The sequence below is a fragment of the Triticum urartu genome, chromosome 5 (genome assembly GCF_003073215.2).
Source record: "Triticum urartu cultivar G1812 chromosome 5, Tu2.1, whole genome shotgun sequence".
Taxonomy (NCBI): Eukaryota; Viridiplantae; Streptophyta; class Magnoliopsida; order Poales; family Poaceae; genus Triticum; species Triticum urartu.
In genome coordinates, this window is record NC_053026.1 from 86,724,514 (window position 1) to 86,734,719 (window position 10,206).

Genomic DNA, 10,206 nt, shown 5'->3' on the forward strand with positions numbered 1-10,206 from the left:
AGGTACGCGCTTTCCGTGAGCCGGCACTCACAATACCCAATCGACATTTTAACCCGAACAAGTTCAGTTCTTATTGAAAGATAGACTTTTCAGGAGTACGCAGGGTCAGAGTCGCTATCAGACATCACAGGCTGATCTATCCAAGTTCCAAGGAAGGCGGCTTTATAGCCTGAGCTTCTCCTTGCTATCCGTAAAATCGTGCTCTCTCATGATATCCATCATTTTAACCTTAACAAGTTCAAATATGACTGTTAAGAGTTCGATGGGTCAATCAGGATTACGTGATGGAGAAGCAGCTGGCATACAGGCAGGATAACCCAGGTTTTTAGGTGAAGACACCTGGCTTCCAAGCCTGGCTTTTATAGCCTATCACAAGGTTATGAACTCATTGTTCTTTAGAACAAAAGAGCCCCCTGGGGATATTGTGAGTTGTGCTCAAGGGGTACCCATGTTTGAGTCGTGCTTTTGCCACAGACCCTCTTTGGTCCCAATTTTTTCTTCATGTATGTATACGGCTTATAAGCCGGATCAGAGGGTCATTAGAATTGTGATGTACAAAGCAAAAGCCCCCAAGTCATGGAAGACTTATTAAACAGAGATGAAGAATTGACAGAGGCCCTGCTTTAGCAGGGATGCCAGCTTTATTATATTGATCATAGTATACACATTGTCAAAATATGTACATTGGAAGAGCCGATGGCTCAGGTATAGTAAGGCCTAAGTTGAGCGATATTCCAGGGCCGGCGGGTCTCCTCCTCCGACGTGCGTGAGTCCTTGTGGTCTCGAACATCGACAAGATAGTATGACCCGTTGTTCAGATTCTTGCTGACCACAAAGGGTCCTTCCCAAGGTGGGGATAACTTATGCATATCTGCCTGGTCTTGGATAAGCCGAAGCACCAGGTCACCTTCTTGAAAAGCACTAGTTTTAACCCGGCAGCTGTGATAATGGCGTAAGTCTTGCTGATAAATCACCGAACGACCTGTTGATATATCACGCTCCTCATCCAACAGATCCAGCGCACCTTGACGTGCTTTTTCATTGTCAGTTTCAACATAAGCTGCTACACGAGGCGAGTCATGACGGATGTCACTAGGAAGAACTACATCTGCTCCACAAACCATGAAAAAAGGTGTGTAGCCCGTAGATCTGTTTGGGATGGTGTTGATGCTCCATAACACGGAAGGTAACTCCTCTACCCAACAACCTGGCGTCCTCTGCAAGGGGACCATAAGCCGGGGCTTGATACCCTTCAAGATCTCCTGATTTGCTCTCTCAGCTTGACCATTGGGTTGAGGGTGAGCCACTGATGATACATCGAGCCGGATATGCTCTCGCTGACAAAATTCCTCCATAGCACCTTTAGAAAGATTAGTGCCATTATCTGTTATAATGCTGTGTGGAAAGCCAAATAGAAGATCACCTTCTTCATGAATTGAACCGTCATTGTTGCGTCACACTTACTAACCGGCTCTGCCTCTACCCATTTAGTGAACTTGTCAACCGCCACTGATGTCTACTACACAACCTTCTTCTTGTAGACGTTGTTGGGCCTCCAAGTGCAGAGGTTTGTACGACAGTAGCAAATTTCCCTCAAGTGGATGACCTAAGGTTTATCAATCCGTAGGAGGCGTAGGATGAAGATGGTCTCTCTCAAGCAACCCTACAACCAAATAACAAAGAGTCCCTTGTCTCCCCAACACACCCAATACAATGGTAAATTGTATAGGTGCACTAGTTCGGCGAAGAGATGGTGATACAAGTGGTATATGGATGGTAGATAAAGGTATTTGTAATCTGAAATTATAAAAACAGCAAGGTAACTAATGATAAAAGTGAGCGTAAACGGTATTGCAATGTGTGGAAATAAGGCCTAGGGTTCATACTTTCACTAGTGCAAGTTCCCTCAACAATACTAACATAATTGGATCACATAACTATCCCTCAACATGCAACAAAGAGTCACTCCAAAGTCACTAATAGCGGAGAACAAACAAAGATATTATGGTAGGGTACGAAACCACCTCAAAGTTATTCTTTCCAATCAATCCGTTGGGTTATTCCTATAAGTGTCACAAACATCCCTAGAGTTCGTACTAGAATAACACCCTAAGACACAAATCAACCAAAACCCTAATGTCACCTAGATACTCCAATGTCACCTCAAGTATCCGTGGGTATGATTATACGATATGCATCACACAATCTCAGATTCATCTATTCAACCAACACAAAGGACCTCAAAGAGTGCCCCAAAGTTTCTACCAGAGAATCACGACGAAAACATGTGCCAACCCCTATGCATAGGTTCATGGGCGGAACCCGCAAGTTGATCCCCAAAACATACACCAAGTGAATCACGTGATATCCCATTGTCACCACAGATATCCACGGCAAGACATACATCAAGTGTTTTCAAATCTTTAAAGACTCAATCCGATAAGATTACTTCAAAGGGGAAACTTAATTCATTACAAGAGAGTAGAGGGGGAGAAAACATCATAGGATCCAAATATAATAGCAAAGCTCGCGATACATCAAGATCGTATCACCTCAAGAACATGAGTGAGAGAGAGAGAGATCAAACACATAGCTACTGGTACATACACTTAGCCCCAAGGGAGAACTACTCCCTCCTCGTCATGGAGAGCACCGGGATGATGAAGATGGCCACCAGAGAAGGATTGCCCCCTCCGGCAGGGTGCCGGAACGGGTCTAGATTGGTTTTCGGTGGCTACGGAGGCTTTTGGCGGCGGAACTCCCGATCTATTGTGTGTTCTGGAAGTTTTAGGATACGTAGGTATATATGGGTGAAAGAAGTACGTCGGTGGACCGAAGGAGGGCCATGAGGCAGGGGGCGCGCCCCCACCCTCGTGGGCACCTCCCTTCTTTCCTGACGTGCACTCCAAGCTTTTCCAATAGCTTTCCTTCCAAAAATAACTTCTCCAGTTGATTTCGTTCCGTTTCGACTCCGTTTGATATTCCTTTTCTTCGAAACACTGAAATAGGCAAAAAAAACAGCAAATCTGGGCTGGGCCTCCGGTTAATAGGTTAGTCCAAAAAATAATATAAAAGTGGATAATAAAGCCCAATATTGTCTAAAACAGTAGATAATATATCATGGAGCAATCAAAAATTATAGATACGTTGGAGACGTACCAAGCATCCCCAAGCTTAATTCCTGCTCGTCCTCGAGTAGGTAAATGATAAAAACATAATTTTTGATGCGGAGTACTACTTGGCATAATTTCAATGTGATTCTTCTTAATTGTGGTATGAATATTCAGATCCGAAAGATTCAAGACAAAAGTTCATATTGACATAAAAATGATAATGCTTCAAGCATACTAACTAAGCAATTATGAATAACAAGGCCAAAGAAAGTTCATCCCCACAAAATCATATAGTTTAGTCATGTTTCATTTTCGTCACACAAGAATGCCCTCATCATGCACAACTCCAATGACAAGCCAAGCAATTGTTCATACTTTAGTAATCTCAAACTCATAAACTTTCACGCAATACATGAGTGCGAGCCATGGATATAGCACTATGGGTGGAATAGAATATAATGAGGGGGGTTATGTGGAGAAGACAAAAAGGAGAAAGTCTCACATCAACGAGGCTAATCAATGGGCTATGGAGATGCCCACCGGTTGATGTTAATGCAAGGAGTAGGGATTGCCATGCAACGGATGCACTAGAGCTATAAATGTATGAAAGCTCAACAAAGAAACTAGTGGGTGTGCATCCAACTTGCTTGCTCAAGAAGACCTAGGGCACTTGAGGAGGCCCATTTTTGGAATATACAAGCCAAGTTCTATAATGAAAAATTCCCACTAGTATATGAAAGTGACAAAACAAGAGACTCTCTACTATGAAGATCATGGTGCTACTTTGAAGCACAAGTGTGGTAAAAGGATAGTAGCATTGTCCCTTCTCTCTTTTTCTCTCATTTTCATTTTTTGGCCTTTTCTTTTTTATGGCCTTTCTCTTTTTTTGGGCCTTCTCTTTTTTTATGGCCTTTCTCCTTTTGTTTTATTCCTCACTTGGGACAATGCTCTAATAATGATGATCACCACACTTCTATTTATTTACAACTCAATGATTACAACTCAATAGTAGAACAAAGATGACTCTATATGAATGCCTCCGGCAGTGTACTGGGATTAGCGATGATGCATGAGTGACATGTATGAAAGAATTATGAACGGTGGCTTTGCCACAAATACGATGTCAACTACATGATCATGCAAAGCAATATGACAATGATGAATGTGTCATGATAAACTGAATGATGGAAAGTTGCATGGCAATATATCTCGGAATGGCTATGGAAATGCCATAATAGGTAGGTATGGTGGCTGTTTTGAGGAAGATATAAGGAGGTTTATGTGTGAAAGAGTGTATCATATCACGGGGTTTGGATGCACCGGCGAAGTTTGCACCAACTCTCAATGTGAGAAAGGGCAATGCACGGTACCGAAGAGGCTAGCAAGGATGGAAGGGTGAGAGTGCGTATAATCCATGGACTCAACATTAGTCATAAAGAACTCACATACTTATTGCAAAAGTCTACAAGTCATCAAAAACCTCGGCACTACACGCATGCTCCTAGGGGGATATATTGGTAGGGAAAGACCATCGCTCGTCCCCGACCGCCACTCATAAGGAGGATAATCAAATAACACCTCATGTTTCAAATTTGTTACACAACGTTTACCATACGTGCATGCTACGGGACTTGCAAACTTCAGCACAAGCATTTCTCAAATTCGCAACTACTCAACTAGCACGACTTTGATATTATTACATCCATATCTCAAAACAATCATCAAGCACCAAACTTCTCTTAGTATTCAATACTCTATATGAAAGTTTTTACTAATCTTGTATACCTAGCATATTAGGATTTTAAGCAAATTACCATGCTGTTTAAGACTCTCAAAATAATATAAGTGAAGCATGATAGTTCATCTATTTCTACAAAATAAAAACCACCATCGTGCTCTAAAAAGATATAAGTGAAGCACTAGAGCAAACGACAAACTACTCCGAAAGATATAAGTGAAGATCAATGGGTAGTCGAATAATTATGCAACTATGTGAAGACTCTCTAACATTTAATAATTTCAGATCTTGGTTTTCTATTCAAACATCAAGCAAAGAAAAATAAAATGACATTCTAAGAATAGCAAACATCATGTGAAGAAGCAAAAACTTAGGATCAACCGATACTAACCGATAGATGTTGAAGAAGAAAGGTGGGATGCCAACCGGGGAATCCCCAAGCTTAGATGCTTGATACTTCTTGAAATATTATCTTGGGATGCCTTGGGCATCCCCAAGCTTCAGCTTTTGTGTCTCCTTAATTCCTCTCATATCACGGTCTCCCTAAATGTCAAAAACTTCATCCACACAAAACTCAACAAGGACTCGTGAGATAAGTTAGTATAAACCATTGCAAAAACATTATAATACTCTACTGTAGCATATCACTAAAATTATTATTCAACATTGCATACTAAATGCCTCTGCATATTTAATAGTCATATCCTCAAATAGAATCATTAAAGAAGTAAACATACGCAAACAATGCAAACATAACAGCAATCTGCCTAAACAAGATAGTCTGTAAAGAATGCAGCAACATCCATACTTCCCTAGCTCCAAAAATTATGAAAGAAAATTCCCACTATATTAAATTTATCAGAGCTTAATATTCAAATGGTTTCAAAATTTTATCACATTCTGACTTTCCTAGGGAATTATTGCAACAACGGTAAACTTTCTGTTTTCAAACAGCAACATGAAGACTTGTAAAATAGGCATCGTAAAGGCTATAAATGCCACTTTTATTGAAATAAAAGATGCAAAACATTGTTATAAATAACAGAAAGCAAATCCTAACAAAATAAATTGACGCTCCAAGCAAAACACATATCATGTGGGGAATAAAAAATAGCTCCAAGTAAAGTTACCGATGGAAGTAGACGAAAGAGGGGATGCCATCCGGGGCATCCCCAAGCTTAGGCTTTTGGTTGTCCTTTAATATTACCTTGGGGTGCCTTGGGAATCCCCAAGATTAGGCTCTTTCACTCCTTATTCCATAGTCCATCGAATCCTTACCCAAAACTTGAAAACTTCACAACACAAAACTTAACAGAAAACTCGTAAGCTCCGTTAGTATAAGAAAATAAATCACCACTTCAAGGTACTGTAATGAACTCATTCTTTATTTATATTGGTGTTAAACCTAATGTATTCCAACTTCTCTATGGTTTATAAACTCTTTTACTAGCCATACATTCATCAAAATAAGCAAACAACACATCGAAAACAGAATCTGTCAAAAACAGAACAGTCTGTAGTAATCTGAATCAAACGTATACTTATGGAACTCATAAAATTCTCAAATAAATTGCTGGACCTGAGGAATTTATCTATTAATCATCTTCAAAAATAATTAACTAAATATAACTCACCAAATAAAAATGACAGCAATTCTCGTGAGCGCTAAAGTTTCTGTTTTTTACAGCATGATCAACAAGACTTTCCCCAAGTCTTCCCAAAGGTTCTACTTGGCACAAACACTAATTAAAAGCATAAAACCACATCTAAACAGATTCTAGATGAATTATTTATCACTAAACAGGAACAAAAATAAAATTGGCTTGCCTCCCAACAAGCGCTATCGTTTAACGCCCCTAGCTAGGCATGATGATTTCAACGATGCTCACATAAAAGATAAGAGTTGAAACATAAAGAGAGCATCATGAAGAATGTGAATAGCACATTTAAGTCTAACATACCTCCTATTCATAGGGACTTTGTGAGCAAACAACTTATGGGAACAATAATCAACTAGCATAGGAAGGCAAAACAAGCATAGCTTCAAAACTTTAAGCGCATAGAGAGGAAATTTGATATTATTGTAATTCCTACAAGCATATATTCCTCCCTCATAATAATTTTAAGTAGCATCATGAATGAATTCAACAATATAACCAGCACCTAAAGCATTTTTTTCATGATCTAGAAGCATAGAAAATTTACTACTCTCCACATAAACAAATTTCTTCCCATGAATAATAGTGGGAGCAAACTCAACAAAATAACTATCATGTGATTGAAAATTAAGATCAAGATGACAAGTTTCATGGTTATCATTATTCTTTAAAGCATACGTGTCATCACAATAATCATAATAGATAGGAGGCATGCTTTCATCATAGTAAATTTGCTCATCAAAGCTTGGGGGACAAAAAACATCATCTTCATCAAACATAGCTTCCCCAAGCTTGTGGTTTTGCATATCATTAGCATCATGGATATTCAAGGAATTCATACTAACAACATTGCAATCATGCTCATCATTAAAATATTTAGTGCCAAACATTTTATAGATTTCTTCTTCTAGCACTTGAGCACAATTTTCCTTTCCATCATACTCACGAAAGATATTAAAAAGATGAAGCGTATGAGACAAACTCAATTCCATTTTTTATTGTTTTCTTTTATAAACTAAACTAGTGATAAAACAAGAAACTAAAAGACTCGATTGCAAGATCTAAAGATATACCCTCAAGCACTCACCTCCCCGGCAACGGCGCCAGAAAAGAGCTTGGTGTCTACTACACAACCTTCTTCTTGTAGACGTTGTTGGGCCTCCAAGTGCAGAGGTTTGTAGGACAGTAGCAAATTTCCCTCAAGTGGATGACCTAAGGTTTATCAATCCGTAGGAGGCATAGGATGAAGATAGTCTCCCTCAAGCAACCCTGCAACCAAATAACAAAGAGTCTCTTGTGTCCCCAACACACCCAATACAATGGTAAATTGTATAAGTGCACTAGTTCGGCGAAGAGATGGTGATACAAGTGGTATATGGATGGTAGATAAAGGTATTTGTAATCTGAAATTATAAAAACAGCAAGGTAAATAATGATAAAAGTGATCGTAAACGGTATTGCAATGTGTGGAAATAAGGCCTAGGGTTCATACTTTCACTAGTGCAAGTTCCCTCAACAATACTCCGCTCTCCCCAAGGTAGTTAAAAGGCGTAGGTACGCATTCCCCTGCACCAATGTACCGAAGCACTTTACCTTTAATCACTAGATGGGCTCGAGCCAGGGTCCTATTTTAGTTCTCCTAATTGGATCACATAACTATCCCTCAACATGCAACAAAGAGTCACTCCAAAGTCACTAATAGCGGAGAACAAACGAAGAGATTATGGTAGGGTACGAAACCACCTCAAAGTTATTCTTTCCAATCAATCTGTTGGGCTATTCCTATAAGTGTCACAAACAGCCCTAGAGTTCGTACTAGAATAACACATTAAGACACAAATCAACCAAAACCCTAATGTCACCTAGATACTCCAATGTCACCTCAAGTATCCGTGGGTATGATTATACGATATGCATCACACAATCTCAGATTCATCTATTCAACCAACACAAAGGACCTCAAAGAGTGCCCCAAAGTTTCTACCGGAGAATCATGACAAAAACATGTGCCAACCCCTATGCATAGGTTCATGGTCGGAACCCGCAAGTTGATCCCCAAAACATACACCAAGTGAATCATGTGATATCCCATTGTCACCACAGATATCCACGACAAGACATACATCAAGTGTTCTAAAATCTTTAAAGACTCAATTCGATAAGATTACTTCAAAGGGGAAACTCAATTCATTACAAGAGAGTAGAGGGGGGAGAAAACATCATAGGATCCAAATATAATAGCAAAGCTCGCGATACATCAAGATCGTATCACCTCAATAACACGAGAGAGAGAGAGAGATCAAACACATAGCTACTGGTACATACCCTCAGCGCCGAGGGAGAACTACTCCCTCCTCGTCATGGAGAGCACCGGGATGATGAAGATGGCCACCAAAGAAGGATTGCCCCCTCCGGCAGGGTGCCGGAATGGGTATAGATTGGTTTTCGGTGGCTACGAAGGCTTCTGGCGGCGGAACTCCCGATCTATTGTGTGTTCTGGAAGTTTTAGGATACGTAGGTATATATGGGTGAAAGAAGTACGTCGGTGGACGAAAGGGGGGCCACAAGGCAGGGGGCGCGCCCCTACCCTCATGGGCACCTCCCTTCTTTCCTGACGTGCACTCCAAGCTTTTCCGGTAGCTTTCCTTCCAAAAATAACTTCTCCAATTGATTTCGTTCTGTTTCGACTCCGTTTGATATTCCTTTTCTTCGAAACACTGAAATAGGCAAAAAACAGCAAATCTGGGTTGGGCCTCCGGTCAATAGGTAGTCCCAAAAATAATATAAAAGTGGATAATAAAGCCCAATATTGTCTAAAGCAGTAGATAATATATCATGGAGCAATCAAAAATTATAGATACGTTGGAGACGTATCAGCCACCAATAGGTGGGTCTTCTTATCCTTGGATCTTTTGAAAGGTCCAACCATATCAAGCCCCCAGACTGCAAATGGCCAAGTAATTGGAATCATCCTCAATTCTTGAGCCGGCACATGAGCTCGTGTTGCAAATTTCTAACATCCATCACACCTACTGACAAGGTACTCCGCATCGGCATGAGCTGTTAACCAGTAGAACCCATGACGGAAAGCTTTAGCCACAAGGGATATTGAACCGGCATGATGACCATAATCCCCTTCATGGATCTCTCGTAAGATCTCACAACCCTCTTCTAGAGAAACACAACATTGAAACGCCCCTGTAACACTGCGGTGATGTAATTCTCCATTAACAATTGTCATTGACTTAGACCGCCGAGCTATCTGCCTGGCTAAAGTTTCATCCTCAGGTAATTCACCTTGGGTCATGTAAGCCAAATAAGGAACTGTCCAATACGGGATCATGTGCAGAGCTGCCACCAACTGAGCTTCCGGGTCAGGAACAGCTAAATCCTCCTCCGTAGGTAACTTGACTGACGAGTTATGCAAGACGTCAAGAAATACATTAGGCGGCACCGGTTTACGTTGAGAACCTAACCGGCTTAAGGCATCTGCTGCTTCATTTTTCCTTCGATCAATGTGATCCACTTGATAACCCTTAAAGTGACCAGCGATGATATCCACCTCTCGCCGATAAGCCGCCATGAGTGGATCCTTAGAATCCCAAGTACCAGAAACTTGCTGAGCTGCCAAGTCTGAATCACCGAAGCATTTAACCCGGCTTAAATTCATCTCCTTAGCCATCCAAAGACCATGGAG